Raw genomic sequence first — 17,361 nt, forward strand, 5'->3', positions numbered from 1 at the left:
TCTCGTTGTTGGTCCGGATGAGAGATGTTAATCAAATAAAGAATACAGAAGGTCCCTGCAGAATGCAGTTTCCAACACTGCGTATTTTGGATAGCACGTATATTCCAATGAGTTTGCGTTATTTTATATAAGATAATATATTATATATTCTTATGAGGGTGGTCTGAAAACTTTCCAATCTTAACGTGAAGATAGCAGCACTCGTAAATAAAAGCGTGTCACTTCTCCTTTGTATCTGTTGACACTTACTCACCATAGTTTGAACCTTTTGGATGCGCTGTTGTTATGTAACAGTCGCTTGAGTGAATTGATGTGATGTACAATTCTGAATTTTTTATTTCATTTTTGAACTTAGTGTCCTTGTAGCTCTACACATTTTGCCCAGCTAAGTTACAGTGTTGCAGAGATGGGAGCATCGCTGGGAGAAGTGTGAAGAGTAACAGGGATGACAAATTAAAAAAATGAGTATTTTTTCCCCCACGTAAACACATCAACTCACTCAAACGACTATTACATAACAACTCTGCGTCAAAAATGGTTGACACTTTGGTGTGTAACTGTCAACAGATGTTAAATAGATTTTACCATCTTGTATGTACGAGTGCTGCTATCTTCATGTCGAGCTCGAAAACTTTTCGGACCAACCTCGTATATATTTTCTGGTTAACAAGAATTTTTATAGTGGTTTTCCATTTTATGCCAATATATTTAATATAAGTTTAGAATTTTGAATGAGGGGAAAGGAATGGTCTTGTAAGTACTAGATTTGATACCAAGGCTTAAAACTTATTTTTTATTCTCACCCTGGAGCAGCATATGTGACGACACAGTCGCCTCAAGGTCACGGAAACTCCAGTTTAATGCAGCAACCTGTGCGTATAGAATATAACCCAGAAGTTGACGTATATTTCATATGAAAATGCAATCATCACATTGTTACAAAAAAAGGGAATGCTTATACATAAAACCACTTCCAAACCAAGGAATAAACTAAAAATAAATTCAGCATAAATATAAACACACCTTCATGAAAATCATTTCTTAAAGTAAAAGTAAACACACATATTGTCATTTCACGACAGTTCGCAATTACATACTGTCAAAATCAAAAACTTATATCAAAACATCGCCAAAACAACCAGTGGCAATAATTATGTCAATAAAAAATAAAATGTATTTCTTATTCTTTTGTAGATCTCGACTAAAACCCCATATATTTCTCCTCACGCTTTCTAGGGTATCACATCTCGTTATTAGATCTATAGAAGATTCTGGTACTTCCTCACACAACCTTCATGAGTTATCCTCCGGCAAACCCATCTTCTTTAGATGTTTTTGTATGGAAATATGACCACCCCTTACTTATTACTTATACAAACTTACAATTAAAAATGTTGCTGAATAAATATTCGTAAGTTCCCATTATCATAACTTTACAGTATTGAAATAAACGAATAAAAAATAAAGTAAATACCCGATTAAGATTAAACTTTACAATTGTTTCTTGTTTGGCATACATTATTTTAAATACTTTAGGATGAATAAAATGTTTCTATTGTCTATATTATACTAAAAAAAAAAGAAAATTGTAAAATGTGGATTTTGAAAAATGATTTCTCCCATTCAACAGGTTTCTGCACAAAATAAGTCCCCACACAATCCAAGATTAAGGGAAACACAAGGTTATACCAATACGCTTCTCCAACTGGTGCTTGACTTCCAACACGTTTTTTGTAGTGACGTCATAGACTATAATTGTTACTAAGAGTAGCTATACATATATCGTTTTCCTTTCTCCTGACTAGATTTAGTCATGAAATTCTAAATCATACATGCGGCTTAGCTTCTATTGCTTTATCTCCCCTCCTGAAGGAATGTATGTTATTTGAGAACTTTGTTGAAATACATTCAGTTTAAGTTAGCAATTGTACATGGCGTGTTCATAATTGGTGACCCCGGCGTGATCAGAATCTACATCTGAAATTATATACTTTTATTTAATGCATATTTCGTTTTAGCTTATTAATTTATTCGCATGTAACTCATTTAATTTTAATTATTTTACAGAGAAATTAATGGGTCGTAAATATAGCAGACTCTTGGGGAAATTCTATAGGACTTTTTATTTGAGAACTTTATTGAAATATATTCCGTTTAAGTTAGTAATTCTACGTGGTTTGTTCCTTCATATACATAAAATAAACCTTTTCATATAAGAAATTATTTACGCTGTTGATCATTCTTGGGGTTAATCCCTCCAATGATGAAAGCTAGCAAATCCCCTGGAAATTAATGCACCTAAAATACATATTTAAATGATATACAACATCTGCTACTTTTTGACAATTCTTATACTTTGATAAATTTTTGATCTTGTTTTTCTCGTATTTATCTTGAATTATAAAAACTCTTTAAAAAATTAAAAAATATTTTCCAAATAAGAGGAACTAGGAAAGTAAACTGTTGGATAAATTTGCTGCCGGGAAGACTCTTTACAAAATCTTTAATATTTTAAATAATATTTAAACTATACCATTTTGCTTTCAGGGCGTCCAAATAATTATTTTTTTAAATCCAAAAATTTAAACCAAAAAAAAATCCAGAAATGAATTTTTTTAATATATAATTAGACATTTCATTTTTTTTTTTCAAAAATCCACAACTATTCTCAAAAAATTAAAGTTTTTGGAAAAAACCTTAAAAAATCTCAAGTTGTTCTTAAAAAATTTAACAAATTAAATTTTTCATGTAAAGTTTTTTGGAAAAAAATCAAATAAAAATTTTTTGGAGAAAAATTTTAAAATACAGTTATTTACAAAAATTTAAATGGAAAAAATTAAATTAAATTTTTTGAAAAGAAAATTTCAAATATTCAATTTTCTAATCAATGAATATTTTTTTTTTTTTTTTTTTGGGGGGGGGGAGCTATTTTTTTCAAAACTTGGAAAAGTAAGAAATAATTAAATTCTATTTATAAAGAGGAATAAATATGAATCGAAATTGCAAATTTAACATTATTTCCCCGATTCCAAAAAAAGCACAAGATTCCGATTCCGATTAATCTTCCATCACTACATAGTTAAAGGAGTATGCTATTACTGATCGGAGGGCGTGATTTCGTATGTATTAAGATAATACTTGCAAAAAAAATTGCAAAATATGTGTTACAACCATGAAATATAATCATCCATTGACCTCAAAAAATGGTCTGAAGCCTCTAATAAGATCTAAGAAAATGATTTTTACTTGTGAATAGCTATAGATTTTTTATTTTTTTTTCAAAAAAAAATTAATTTTCTGCGAATAACAATAGATTTTTGAGTTTCTTTTAAAAAAAAAATGATTTTTTGTGAATAAAATTCCAATCCTCCCCACCCCCTCCCCACACCTCAATTTAATCCTGCGTACACCCCTGTTCAGGAGAAAAGTTTCAATTTTTGTGCGTGGATAATTTAACATCTCTTGTTTGGATTTTTTTTTTAATATAATGAAGGGATCTGCTCTTTCTTGTAAAACACAAAGAAATTGGTTGTAAAAAAGACGAGTATCATGAACAATAATAGAATATGTTAAACAACTTATTCTTCAGGTGTGTACTACTTATGTACCTTTTAAGAATCTATTGTTCCGATCTCCCAATTCTATAAATACAGATCTCTCTCTCTCTCTCTAGAAACGAAATGAGTAAGTATATCACTCACCTCCTATGACGTACCTGCGCAAATTGTCAATTAGTCTGAAGAAGCAGTAAAAAAAGCGAATAAGAATCTACATTGTATCTACACATAAAAAATTATAATATAACAGGACACAACAATATCTTTGTAACAATGGACCTAATGTATTTAAAGTAGGGTGACCAACTGTTCTTTTTTCACATTATATTATCTTCGAGGATTTTTGTTATAAAATCATGAAATGTCTGGTGTGTTTTTTGGGATTAATAGTAGAAGATTGACTTAAAATATAAAAGACCCTAATACCCAAAAAATATTTTCCAAAACTATATAGGAATAAAAATATATTAGTATTATTTTTATCAATTCCAAAAATATATAAATAAAAAAAAAAAAACCCACGTGTCCTCTTTATTGACAATTATAAATGGCTACATTAATTTAAATAAATATGTGGACGACAACAATAGTATCAAATTTCTAAGATCCTAAACTTTACAATTGCAAAAATGTTAGGGTATAATAAGGGAAGTCTGCATGGTGTGGGACGGAGGGCCTTGTAGCCCTTCCCCCAAATGAAGGAATTTTTGCTTTTTACTAACAAATTAAATATTTAATTAAATTTTTCAATTTTTTTCCCCCAAAATATTTCATTTTCTCTGAATACCTATGGATTTTTGAAAATGTTCTCCATAAAATTTTAAATTGTGAATTTTTTTTCGAAGAGTTTTATATTTAATTTTTGACATTTTTTCCACAAAAAAATTTTAATAGCTATAGATTTTTGAAATTTTCGGAAATAGTTGAGGATTTTTGAAATTTTTTGGGAACAGTTGAGGATTTTTGAAATTTTTTCCCAAAATAAATTATTTCTAAAATTTTTTTTAAAAAATACCCAAGAATCACCCCCCTTTCCTCTGGACGCCCCTGATAAACGTAGGTATATGCGTCAGAATCTATTTAGTTATACAAATGACATCTCATATTGATGAATTGACTCACAAAAACTAAAACTATAAATTATAGTAGTTGTCAAAGAGAAGAAGAGCAGAGGCATCCACATGAAGTGGACTGAAGTAACTTGACCCCTCCCCCAATTAAGAAAATTTTGTCGCTACCATCCAAAAACTATCATTCTGTAGGAAAACTATCAATCCCGAAACAAGTAAAAAAAATTATCTTCCAGTTTTCTTTTCTAGAAAAAAAAGCAAACTTTTTGAAAAAGTATTTTGTCTTCTCTAAAAAAAATAAGCCCTTCTCACAAATAAAACTCTTCGGAAGCCCTTGGAGCTTGGGGATGCTGGGCCTTTTGACACAAAAAATAAATACGAATTTTGACAACAATCATTCATTTTTCGAGAAAAAAAAGTATTTTCGACAAATTTGCTAACAAGATTTCATTCATACCCTCGCAGTCAGAGACCTAAGGAAATGCCCCTTATCACCATTTGCTTTCATTATGATCCCTCTAAAGCTTTAAACCAAGTAGCGAAACGAGGACCCACGTGAGGAATAGCTGAAAAATGTCTTGGTGCGCAGAAACTTCTTTATCTGCTAGAAGTACTGTTTATTTATTATTTGTAGATATTAATTAGAAGTTATTGTCTCATTGCTTTTACTTTTTAAAATATGCTTTTTTGAGGTCCTGTAAGGGGACATAGATTAGCTAAGCAAGATTTATCTATTGAGTGCAATATAAATCTGGAGTCCAAGTTCCCACCTCTGACAAAAATTGAGCATTGTATCAAAATTATACTATTGATTATTGTCAGAAATGTATAATTGAAAACTTTTTTTCTCTTGGAGAGTATTTTAAAAAAGAAAAATTAAAAAATAAGATAATTTCTTCTTTCTGAAGAGCAATTTTAGAGTGTGAGTCGTGATTTCTCCCCCTCTTGATTATTTCCCAGTCTATATCTGTAAGAAAAATGACTGTGTGACGTAATATGAAAAGCGACATCTTGTAAAAAAATATTAAACTGCTGCACCATTGTATCTCCTCAAGCTAACGGTCACGTTTCGTTAGTTTATTTTAATGGTTTAGAGCCAACCAGTGGGTGAAAATCACATTTCATTGTCTCATGTCTGTCATAAATTATTTTTCGTTTAGACTTCTGCTTATTCCGTTATGGCTTCTACTAATTGTAAGAATACCTCCCATAATATATCCTTTGTTTGAATCACTTTAGATCTAAAATTGTACAGAAATTGTGGGTGTAGATAGCAGGGAGATGACTAATCTAAAATTTTAATTGGGTGGAGGGGGATGGTATATAGTAGGGATCTGTGGATCAATTTTAGAACCGGCACTGCCTCAATTCCATATAAACAACTTTTTGAGCTATGCATATAAATATGCTGAATTACTTTAGTCTCACATCCCTAGATTTCCAATAACCAGTGGGAGGTATCTGTAATGTATTAGTGTTTTCTTCCCCCTTGTTCTCTTCTCTTATTTTCTTATATATATATACAATATGTGTAAAGTACAGTCTTTTACCTTGTTTTAAGTATAAATAGTCGTGTATTTTATGAATGGTTTAGAGTAGGTTTTTGTATTAATAAGAATACAGATGTTCTTATAAATAACCGTTGTATTATTCCTCCACGCCTTTCCTTCTCCTCACTTCTCTCGGTCGTCCCGGATATCTCCACCTTTAAATAGTTTGTGTCTCCTCAACCTCGTCAAGACACAACAGTATCTATCTATTTTTAGAAAGAAAAATGATGGAGAAGATGTAGGAAGAGTCGTGTCACTATTGGATATACCCCAATGGGCCGTTTCACACCAACACATCCTTTAAATATTAGAAAATAAATATAAATATAATTTAAAAATATTTTTTCCCTAATATATGTATATACAATTATAGGTAGTTATTATTTACATAAAGTAAATAATTGTGCCAGGTATAAGGAAAATATTTGTAATAAGAGATATTTTACTACAACAGCAAATGAAGGGATCAAAATCTATCTATTCTGAACATTATTTATGACTTATTATGTTGCGTAGAGCATACATAGCCTCTAACTGCAACGTTAAACTTTACTCTGATGACATTGACTATTCACAAGACTAAGAAATGAATTAGTGGCTATTCTCTACGCAACATAATAATTTAGACTTTAGAAATGTTTGGGAATTGTGATTGTATAGACTATTGAGTACCTTTGAAATTTGTGAAGTAAGCTTATAAATGAGTAAACTTTCAAGTTTCATAAATTAATCGTTGTTAATACATATATTTTATAACCATTTAGAGAAAAACTTTACAAAGACTCAATGGTAGCCTTAGATGATAGAGTAGGCTCAAATTTTACGACTCCTGACTCCAAATCTACAAAAAAAAAGGACCCGACTCCGTAACCTTACTTATGATGGAGAGCTGATTCCAAACTTGATTCACTGTATGAGAATGATAAGTTGATATTCGGATACTCTTTGACATTTAAAGCTACTTTATCATTCTTTGTCTTATGAATTGATTCCCCTTCGTTTTCGTTTGTTGTTCTTTTAAAAAAAGAAAAAGAAGATAACTAAACAAAAAAAAGTTCCTTTGTGTTGGGGTGTTGTTCACACTAACCATCTTTTCCTTTTTTTTTTTTTTGGTAGGGAACGCAAAAAAAAAAAAAAAAAACTTGCCAAAGGTGCTCTCTGACTCTACAAAATATGTACTTTATTACCTTTTAAAAACTATCCTCTCCATAGTAGTACAACTAACTACAATATATGAACAATAAATAAGTAGAAAATGGTAAGATCCTTAGCCAAATGGTTCTACCATAATTACATGGTTGTATCCTTTAGATTGTTTTGTCTTTGTGAAGCAAGATATAAATGTATAGGTATTTACTATTTGCCACAAAATGACCAAAATGTATGGCGCCAGTTCTTCCCAAAATAAGCAGAGAGGTAGGGTCATGAGAAAGCTTTAGTACTTGGACTTATTACATTTTTTTTATGGCCTTGCAGACATTTGGGCTAAGAATCGGATGAACTCTGTTATTCTTCAATTTTCTTTATATGACTTTATTAATGGACAATATTGTAGAAGGCATCAATTCGGAATATTACATCTAAGTATTAAACAATACATTTTTATCTACATTTTAACATCCCCTCATGATTATTTGCCAGATATGTATTCCAGTCCATCTTTTCAGAGTACAAGTCCTTATCGTTCCGTGTCATGTTGATACGAAAGTCGCACCGGATTGCACTTGAGAACTATACTTTTGATATATAATATGAGAGGGGGTCTAACCATTTTTCCGTGGACTCGGAACATGAAGAACTTGATGAGACATTAGTCCATATTCGAAACAAAATGATGACTTAAACAGCATTGTTGGTTAGAAACAAAATGAAGTTTATAAATTATGCGTTTGATTGCGTTTTGAATTAACTAAGTTCGAAAAGTACATATCAAGGTTAGAAGGTTTTCTTTTTTCAAATACGGGTTTATTTGGCGATAAGTAGTGGTATTAAGAGAAATAAAAAAAGGTAGAGAGCCTTCGTTGGAATCAACGCCGGGAGCAACACCATAACTATTGTTCGAACTCTAGGACTCAGTGAGATGTTCGTTTGCAAGGTTCGGAGGGACTTTGAGGGGTTTGAAAGTGATTTTGTAGCAACAGCAATGCATGGTGAGGTCAAAGGTCTCTAATTGACTCCAAGACAATCTTGACAACTTCATCTAGTCAGACCCTTGGCCTCAAAACTACCCAGATCTGAATCCAAGTAATTTTTATATTTGGCGCGATGGAACGACAAATCAACCGAAATTTACCATTTCATTTTGAGCATTAAAAATCAATGTCAAAAAGCTTAAATATGTAAATGACTTAATGACAAAAATTATCACTATATTTTTTGTATTTATTTTGGGTAGTCACTTTACCTTTGCCTTTTAATTTTCCTTCCAAGCTCATACATGCAGGTAGGAACTTGGAGTTCTGTTCTTATTTACCTGAAAATGCTATTTAAGCCAGATTCCGTTTGTAAAAAAAAAAAAAAAAAAAGAGAGCACTTTCATTAAGTGTTTTTCCTTTTTTAATCGCTAAACTTAGTTTTTTCTTTTCACAGATCCCATCTTTAGAAATATAGAACCCGATTTGGTGACTAAAAGTCAACTAAGTAAGCGAATATATTTATAATCATGAAATGAAGCTTATATTAGGGAATAATTAAATATTGAATTTCCTCAGGAAAACCCCTAGAAATCCCGGGAAAACGAGGTAACGGCGCATACACCCTAATAAATACACGCATAATTGACATTCATGCCATCTATGAACATTAATTATTTTAATAATTAATTGGATTAGTTTAGAATGAGTGATGGGTTTGCTCATTTCACAATTAATTATTCATTGTTATGCATGCTTTAAAGGTTTGTGACTACAGAACTGTGTTCATCCTCAAATGTATTTGTTAGGTACCGAGTGTGCATACATAAGTAAGTTAGGAGCGTGTTGCATCCATGTGCACAATATATTTGTACTTATTTTTATTTTCATATGGAGCTAATCTAAAAAGAAACAGAAACTAGTTAGTAGAGGACGGTATACAGGTAGAGAAGAAGTCTGAAACTCAACTTTGTCATCCATCTGATCCGGTGTTATCCATATCTTGCACTTAAATTCTCCTTCTGGTTTTGCAGGCAAATCGGGGGTTCGATTCTTTTTTGAGATTATAAAGATAGTTTAAAAATGAAATTACTGATTTGATTTACTCGACTACAATAGTGTTGTACCGATACCAATAGCTCGTATAGGGTACAGTACCAATGTAACGATACTTTTTGAAGCATTGTTAGACTAAAAATATGAAACGAAAATATCTTTGAAAGTAATTTACATGCACTTACATAAATTTTTGGACAATTTTTGATGAGGGTATCGGCTAGTACATATATTTGATGCATTTTATTATAGTAATATATATGTATATACTAGTACGTAGTCGTATTATATATTTGATTTCGAATTATTTTATATATGCTTAAAATAACTTTAGAATTTAGTCTAACTTGCCGATAGACACACACCATTTGAAGTTTTACTATGTCTTTGGCCATTATTATTAGAAATATGTTCCTCCTTCAACCAAAATGAAGATACATACAAAGGCAAACCCACTAACCCTCTTCCTAATTCCATTTTTCAACTCGTATTCCATTCAACGTTCTCCCTTTTTCCGTTATTACAATAATTTGTTTTTTAAATTTTAATTTTTTTGGTCCATTTTGGAATCCAAAACCCATACCTTTAAAATTTTTTCAACATTTATCAAGCTTGACGAGACAAAATCATTATTTCGTTAACGAAAATCTGACAAAAATCATCACAACGACGAGACAAAGACGAAAATCTGACGAATACGAAATAATGACAATGTCTGAAGAAGAAAATATTACGAGGAAGACGAAAGCTGACAAAATGATGACGAAGACAAATGACTGTCAAAGACGAGACGAAACTGAACATAGATTGTGAAGTTAACACTGCGACGTTGTAATATTTTTTGTAAAAAAAGTACGATCGTAGTACAGACATATTTACCAACGGTATATACCATAAATAACTACTAAACAAGTACTAACGACGTCATACAAAAATTGTTACCCCGATGCCTTAATGCCTCAATAAGCAAAATTGTTCTATTTAAAACAATCAAGAATAAAAAATTTCTTGAACAAAAAAAAAAGTCCACAAATTTCGGAGCTAGCCTTATCCCAAAATAAAAATCCTGCAAATACATACTAAAAGGTTGTAGATATAAGAGGGTTGAAATAAAAACAAAACAAAAACTATGTTTATTAATTATGTTCAGGATTCACGTAACCTCGATAAAAAAATATAGAATATAAATATCCTTAGTAGATGATTAGGGTTATGCATTTTTTCTAAATAACTTTTATAATCTTTTAGAGCATAATTATGATTCAGATACAAAGAACTAAAGTTTAAATTAATAGTTTATGTTTCTGGTTTATTCGAAGGAAAAATACATAACCCTGTCCGAAACATTGTCATAAATTAAATTACATTACATTAATCTTAGTCAAAAGACTTGATATAACAATGAACTGCGCAAGAGATAAAAAAGCGTGTATGCTAAGTTTCAGAACAAATCAGAGTCAGAAATAAGAAAAAAAATTTGACACCTCTTTCCGTTTATAGTTTCTTTAGATGTGAAAAGTTTTTATTTACGAGTGCTGCCATCTTCACTTTGAGGTCGGACACTTTTCAGGACACTCTCGTGTACATAAATACCACTGAAAACATTTTTAATTTTTATCATTATTCGAAAAAGTAGAGACATAGGGATAATTATTTTGACACCGAAACCGTACCGGTAAGTAGAAGCATCGTGACATCACTAGTCGGTACATACATAAATAAAAAAGAACTTGAATGATCATTTTTTCGAAAGATGCATTTTGAAGTACAGTTGAGATGAATTAAAAGGAGTCATGATATATAATCCATGTGATAATTCGTCAGGGTTCTCAAATCCTTGTCACTAAATGATGAACATTCAGTTCTATGTATGTACTTTTACCTATTCTTCCCATGCTTCGACTATACTATATAGATACTTAAATACTGCACATTCAACGAACATAAAAATCATTGCAATGGTAATATTATCACAATGGCATTAGCAATAATACACAAGGAAAATATATTCAACAATAATCATATCAATTCCAAACCCAGCTTTTTTTATACAGCAAAAAGGTAATAGAAAAAAAAATGGAATGAATTAAGAAATGATTTTAGATTCAATCTATAAAGATATAACTTACATTATTTCATATGAGTACATGACTATAATCCATTATTATATTTGGGTACATAATAGCAAATCATCATCCAGGAGTGAGTACATCTGCTTCGGTTCATTAGATGAAAAATCAAAATGAAAATATATTTTTAACAATATAATGTATTTATTTATTATCAAAAACTGCAATAAAATAGTAAACATCGTTTATAAGAATATGAAAACCTACTTCGAGTATGGAGTACTCTTAGTAGGTTTTCTAAGAAAAGAAATTTGGTATATTTTATATATTTACTACCTGAAAGGCAAAAAAGACCAAGAAAATTTGTAATGTATCTCTTTCGGTTCGTTTTGCACAGCAGAGGTTCAAGCAATTCAGTTCTGGAGGGGAGGTGAATGATGCACCACTCACTGACATGCCTGTCATCTAAAATTTCGATAAAGTCAAGGAAAATATCAAGATAGTTATCAGTCATAGCATCGTCCAGGAGCTAAACATCGAGTATAAAACCGTTTTGAACCATTTACAGAAGGCTGGATACAAGGAGTAACTGGAATAGGAGAGCAATCATGCTTCATCAAGACAATGCTAGTCCGCACACATTTTTGATGACGTGTCAGAAGCTATGAGAGGTTGGAAGGGAAGTTCTTATGCATACATCATACCGTCCGGACCTGGCAACCAGTGAACACAACCTGTTCATGTCTATGGCCAACGCACTTGGCGTAAAAATGTGGTCTCAATGCAGGCCTGTGGGAAATGCTTATCTGAGTATTTGCCAATAGAAATATGGGCTTTTACAAGATGAGCATTATTGGATTATCTTTGGCAACAAGTTTTCAAAAAGAACTGGGGATACTTGTGTTAAATCCGAGGTTTGTAACACTTACTAGAAAGTATTTAAATAAAGCCAAAAATACAAAATTACTTTTTTCCCAAGTTAATATTAAAATGGAGAAATAAACCCATTACATATGTGGAAATTGTGAAGAAACTCTTACTTGACCGAACTCGAAAATGCGTTCAGGCAAAACACACTAATTGAACAATTTTTTTGAAGTCACTTTTTTTTTTGATAATGATATTCAAAATGTCTTGTGTAATTTTTATACAAAATCATCTAATCAAAGCCCCCAAAAAAAAAAAAAAACAACAACATTATATACAGGGTTCGGAAGCAAAACGTGGACTGTTAATAAATGCTAATTATGTAATTAAAATAGAGAGGTGTTTAAATTTTTCTTGCATATTCCGAATCTCCTATCCTTTTTGCACAATTAAACAATATAAACATTTCTCAAATCTTTCATTACGAGTTAGCAAGAAGCAAAAAGGCAGAGGATCTCAGACCTTCTAGGTGCCAAAATTGAGATTGCAGAGATTATGGATATTGTGAAGTACTCCGGGAGCCTCATTTTGAAGGTGACCAAGATGAAAAAGGATGGAAAAGACCTCTCAAGGAAAGAAGGAAGTGGGCGACACAACTTGGGAAGGGATTTTGAGTTTCTGGGAACCTGCAGAAGAAGATCAAGGAGGACCCCAGAAAATCCTTTTTCGCCTCTCTAACGAGTTTTACGTGGACATGGGGACAATCAGGAGGGATGTCCTCTTACATAAGGACCCCAGACCACCCGTTGACGGACCCTCTGAAGGAAAGGAGACTGAAGAGGTGCAAGAAAGTTCATGCGTGAATCAAGGCAAATGGATCCACAGTAAAAAATTTCTCTGACGAGAAGATTTTCACCGTGGACCAGGTCTACAACTGTGGGAACGACCGTTGACTTGGGGAATCACCAGAGGATGTCAAGGGGGTGTTCCGTACGAAACAACTGGCCCAAAACAATGGTGCTGGGGATCGTGGTGTCCGACGGCTAAGAAGATGCCTCCCTTCTTTTTTAAGGCTTAGTAGAAATCGGCCAGGAGGCCTACTAGAAGGTGCTGAGGTTCACCATACCGCCATGGCTCAAGGCCACCTACTCAGAGGACAACTATGTCTGGACCCAAGATAGTGCACTCTCACACACATCGGCCAATTGCCAGAGGTTCTGTGCCAACAACATGGATGATGTTTGGCCCAAGGACATGTGTCCATCATCTTTTCCGAATTTGAACCCGTTAGACTTTGTTGTGTAGGGCACTTTGGAGAGGGAGACTAATCGGACATATCATCCGAATGTGGTTTCCTTCAAGGCCGCCATTGTGAAGGAGTGGAACAACTTGTCCGAGAAGTTTATCATCAACTACTGCAAGGATTTTCGCCACCGTGTGGAGGCTGTGATTGCTGCTGAGGGCGGCCATATTGAGTGAACGTGTTCAAAAAGGTCGTGTCTCAAATGTTTGTTTAAAAAAATTCAAAATTATTTATCCAAAAATAAAATTATTGACATTTTTCTAAAATCCGTCATTCAGTCCACGGTTTGTGTTATGTATTGCCTTTTATATACTTTTAGCCCATGACGTAGGGATTTGTTTTAAATATATTGTAATGTACCTTTTGTTTTACGTGTTGATATATTTTAATAGTTATGTCTATGTACATCCTTTTTAAGTGTAATCCCTTATAGAATATATATTTAGTGTATGATTGTACCCCCAATCAAAAGGTCTTCTTATTGGCTTTACTCCGGTCCGTTACTTCCGTCTGTTGGTGGTATTCGTAGAATACTACAAGTGGCGATGAGGATGGGATGTGCTGTTGTCGGTTCAGACCCCACAAGGAATGATTAAAAGACATATTAATCAACTTCGTCCTCGGGTACAAGTTGAATGAGGGGTGGTGTTATGTATTGTCTTTTATATATTTGTAGCTCATGACGTAGGGATTTGTTTTAAATAGATAGTAATGTACCTTTTGTTTTGATATATTTTAAACGAATCCCTACGTCATGAGCTATAAGTATATAAAAGGCAATACATAACAGTTTGCTTCCGAACCCTGTATATATAAATAATCCTGAGGACGCCCCTGATTTTATTCTTTCTTGAAAAATGACTTTGATTCATCTTTTTGTTATAAAAGAGTTATTGATCATTGTCACCGAATGAAATAAATGTATTATTTAGAAAACAAGTTCTAATAAGAACGATCACTTCCCTTTGACACGGATATTTCTTGTAATCTCCGTGATTCAAAATGAAGCTTCTCCAAAAGTATTCTCCCATCACAGACATTTTCCAATTAAATCATCAAATAATCATTCATAAGCTTCCTTTGTCTGGTCGATTTTTTCTTGTTAAATACCAAAATTTGCAGTGACATTTGAAACATAAACAAAAAAAGGAGCAAAAATTAATTGTCATTCTCGAAATATTATGCACATTATGTTATTTATTAATATTTATATATCAACTGTATATAGCCCTGATCCTTGAAGCATTTGTCCGTTAAAGTGCAACATGAAGCAGTCATGAAGATGACTTGGATCATCATCATAATGACATCTGCAAGAGTTTTTGATGCCATTTTTATGCAGACTCTATCTTTCATTTGTGCAGACAGTAATAACTACTTCAATACATTCACAGTAAGATAAATATCCTTCATTTGAAGAGTATGTATATTTTTGTTGAAGTTGTAACTTGTACTGTAAGGAGACTGTACAAGTTGACCCAAAATATGATATTGAATTATAAGAATTTCATAAAATATTCTATATATATGGTATATATTCATTTCTATTATATTTTCAGACTGGTTCTGGTATAAAAAAAGTATTGGGGTTTTGGTACATATTAAAAAATTTTAAGCTAAAATAAAAGACAAAAATGTCAATAAGGGTAATTATCATGCAGCTAATTATTACATACAGAATTAGGTCAAGTCGTGGCACCGGATCTGAAGTATTTGGATATGGTATAAGTAAACTTTTATTATCCGAAAAGATATCAACCTTTTTACAGATCTTAAAAGAGAATTTGAGGGATTTTTTTGGGTTTTAAAAAGCTTTTAGTTTTACTTAATCCTAGTTTAAAGAAAAAATATATTATCATATTGAACGTAGTATTTATATTTTTCATGATTAGTAACTGGAACGATATCTACATAAACAGTTAGATCCTGCACGTCGTTACCTTTATTGTAACTCTCAGTCTTTAATCCATAAAGAAACCGAAAAAAGGTCCAAAATCACTTGGTAGGTAGGCAAATCTTGCCAACTATGAAATTATAGGATAGAATGATAAAATTATCGCCTTAGAAAAGACGAGATGATTCCATTTCTGTATATGAAAACTGGTTTTTTTGTTTTTTTGTAGCAGGGGATCTACTATTAGACAAGTTGTGTACGACTCCCAAGAGCTCTTCTATAATGTTTAAAAGTGATAGAATATACAAAGAGCGGGATGCACTATTGTAAAATTAATGCTCTCTACTGATCCAAGTTATGACAACAGAACCATTGCCAATGCCCTCAAAATGCAAATACGGACGTTTTAACGCTTGAGAACCCAGTACAACGATGCCCAGAAAGATACAAACAAAGCTTCCGCCACAGTTATGTCGTCAGTATGGTTTCAAGTCAAAGCCACAGCATGGCACCTTACATCTTCAAAATCGGCATACGAGTCAACACCAAAATACAATGAGACCCATGTTTATCTTGTATTGGAGTGCTACGACTTTGTAACCTTCTTTCACTGGCCATCCTCCTCCAACCTGAGCCTGCTGGACTACTTTGTGTGCCTATACGCTATCGCCAAAACAAAATGTTACAACACCAAACTCAGCCTGGTCGCCGCTATCCTCCGAGTATTCGCTGGAGCTTGTGGAAAAGGCTGCACCTGGTTCTGCAGTTGTGTCGAGGCGGTGATTGAGGCTGAAGGCAGCTACATTGAAAGGTGATTTTAGTTCTACAACATAATCAAGTTATCTAAATTGATTTTATATGAAAGTTTTATAAACAAAGAAGTGATGTTATTTTCTTTAGGGTGACAATATTTTAATTTCAACCTGTGTTGTTGAGAATTGTTATCCGCTTAAAAGGAACTTATTCTAATTTTTAGGAGAAATGAAGGAAAACATCAACAGCTGACAGAAAAATGCATTGCACTGGTTACAGTACATGGCGTCACTTCACTACCACAAAAATTAGCACTATGTTGGCTGTCAGCTGTTGATGTTGTTTCATCTAATCAATCTTCTTAATATTGATTCGTTGGATTCGAATGAGTTCTTATTAAGTAGTATACCATTATAAGCTAACCAACTGATTTAAGCCTTTTTTCTGTTTGTTTTTGGAGAAGAGGGAGTAAAATTTAAGAACGCGTCTAATGGCATTATAACAATAGGCCTTAAAATTATGTTATAATAGTAAGATTGGGTAATCATTTTTCCGGAATCATTAGTCAAAAAAATGTTACCGTAATCAGAGAGGTACGATTTTTTTTTTTAGGTGGGTGGGTAGGCTATCCGGCCCTTAATTTTATCATATGAACTTTTTTTTGAAAATAAATCCCCTACAGTACAGTTTGGTCCTATCCAGTCTAGTCCCACTTTCCATATATACTATACACTCATATCGTATTATAATGAGAAAAAAAAATCATATCTTTACAAGATATGTGCAATAATCTTAATAGATATTTCATATATCTTATTTGCCTTGATAAACCATCGACTTTGGTATGAAAAATTCAGAGGACCGAATTTAATTTGACAGTCCTAAGAACCAATAGGGTCGGTCTTAAGACTGGACTTCATCGAATTAATAATGGCCGACACAATACTAACTATAGTCTCTCCATGCCCCGCTGCACTGCCCTATTTTATTAAGGTACGGAATTTAGACAAAATACTCCTATAATTTGAAACAAGTATGAAAAAAATATTTTCTGGAAAAGTACACTAATTAACTTAATTATATGACATATATACCATATGAACAATAACA

At 32.5% G+C, this 17,361-nt stretch overlaps 1 long non-coding RNA gene across 1 annotated transcript; it reads left to right on the plus strand.

Moving 5' to 3' along the window:
- Window positions 1–1,075: 1,075 nt before the first annotated feature.
- LOC121120514 (uncharacterized) lies at window positions 1,076–2,223 on the plus strand. Its single transcript, XR_005865087.2, has 2 exons — window positions 1,076–1,411; window positions 1,631–2,223. It is a non-coding gene; the product is annotated as an uncharacterized lncRNA (long non-coding RNA).
- The last annotated feature ends 15,138 nt before the right edge of the window (window positions 2,224–17,361 follow it).

This window comes from Lepeophtheirus salmonis, chromosome 6, assembly GCF_016086655.4.
Source record: "Lepeophtheirus salmonis chromosome 6, UVic_Lsal_1.4, whole genome shotgun sequence".
Classification (NCBI taxonomy): Eukaryota; Metazoa; Arthropoda; class Copepoda; order Siphonostomatoida; family Caligidae; genus Lepeophtheirus; species Lepeophtheirus salmonis.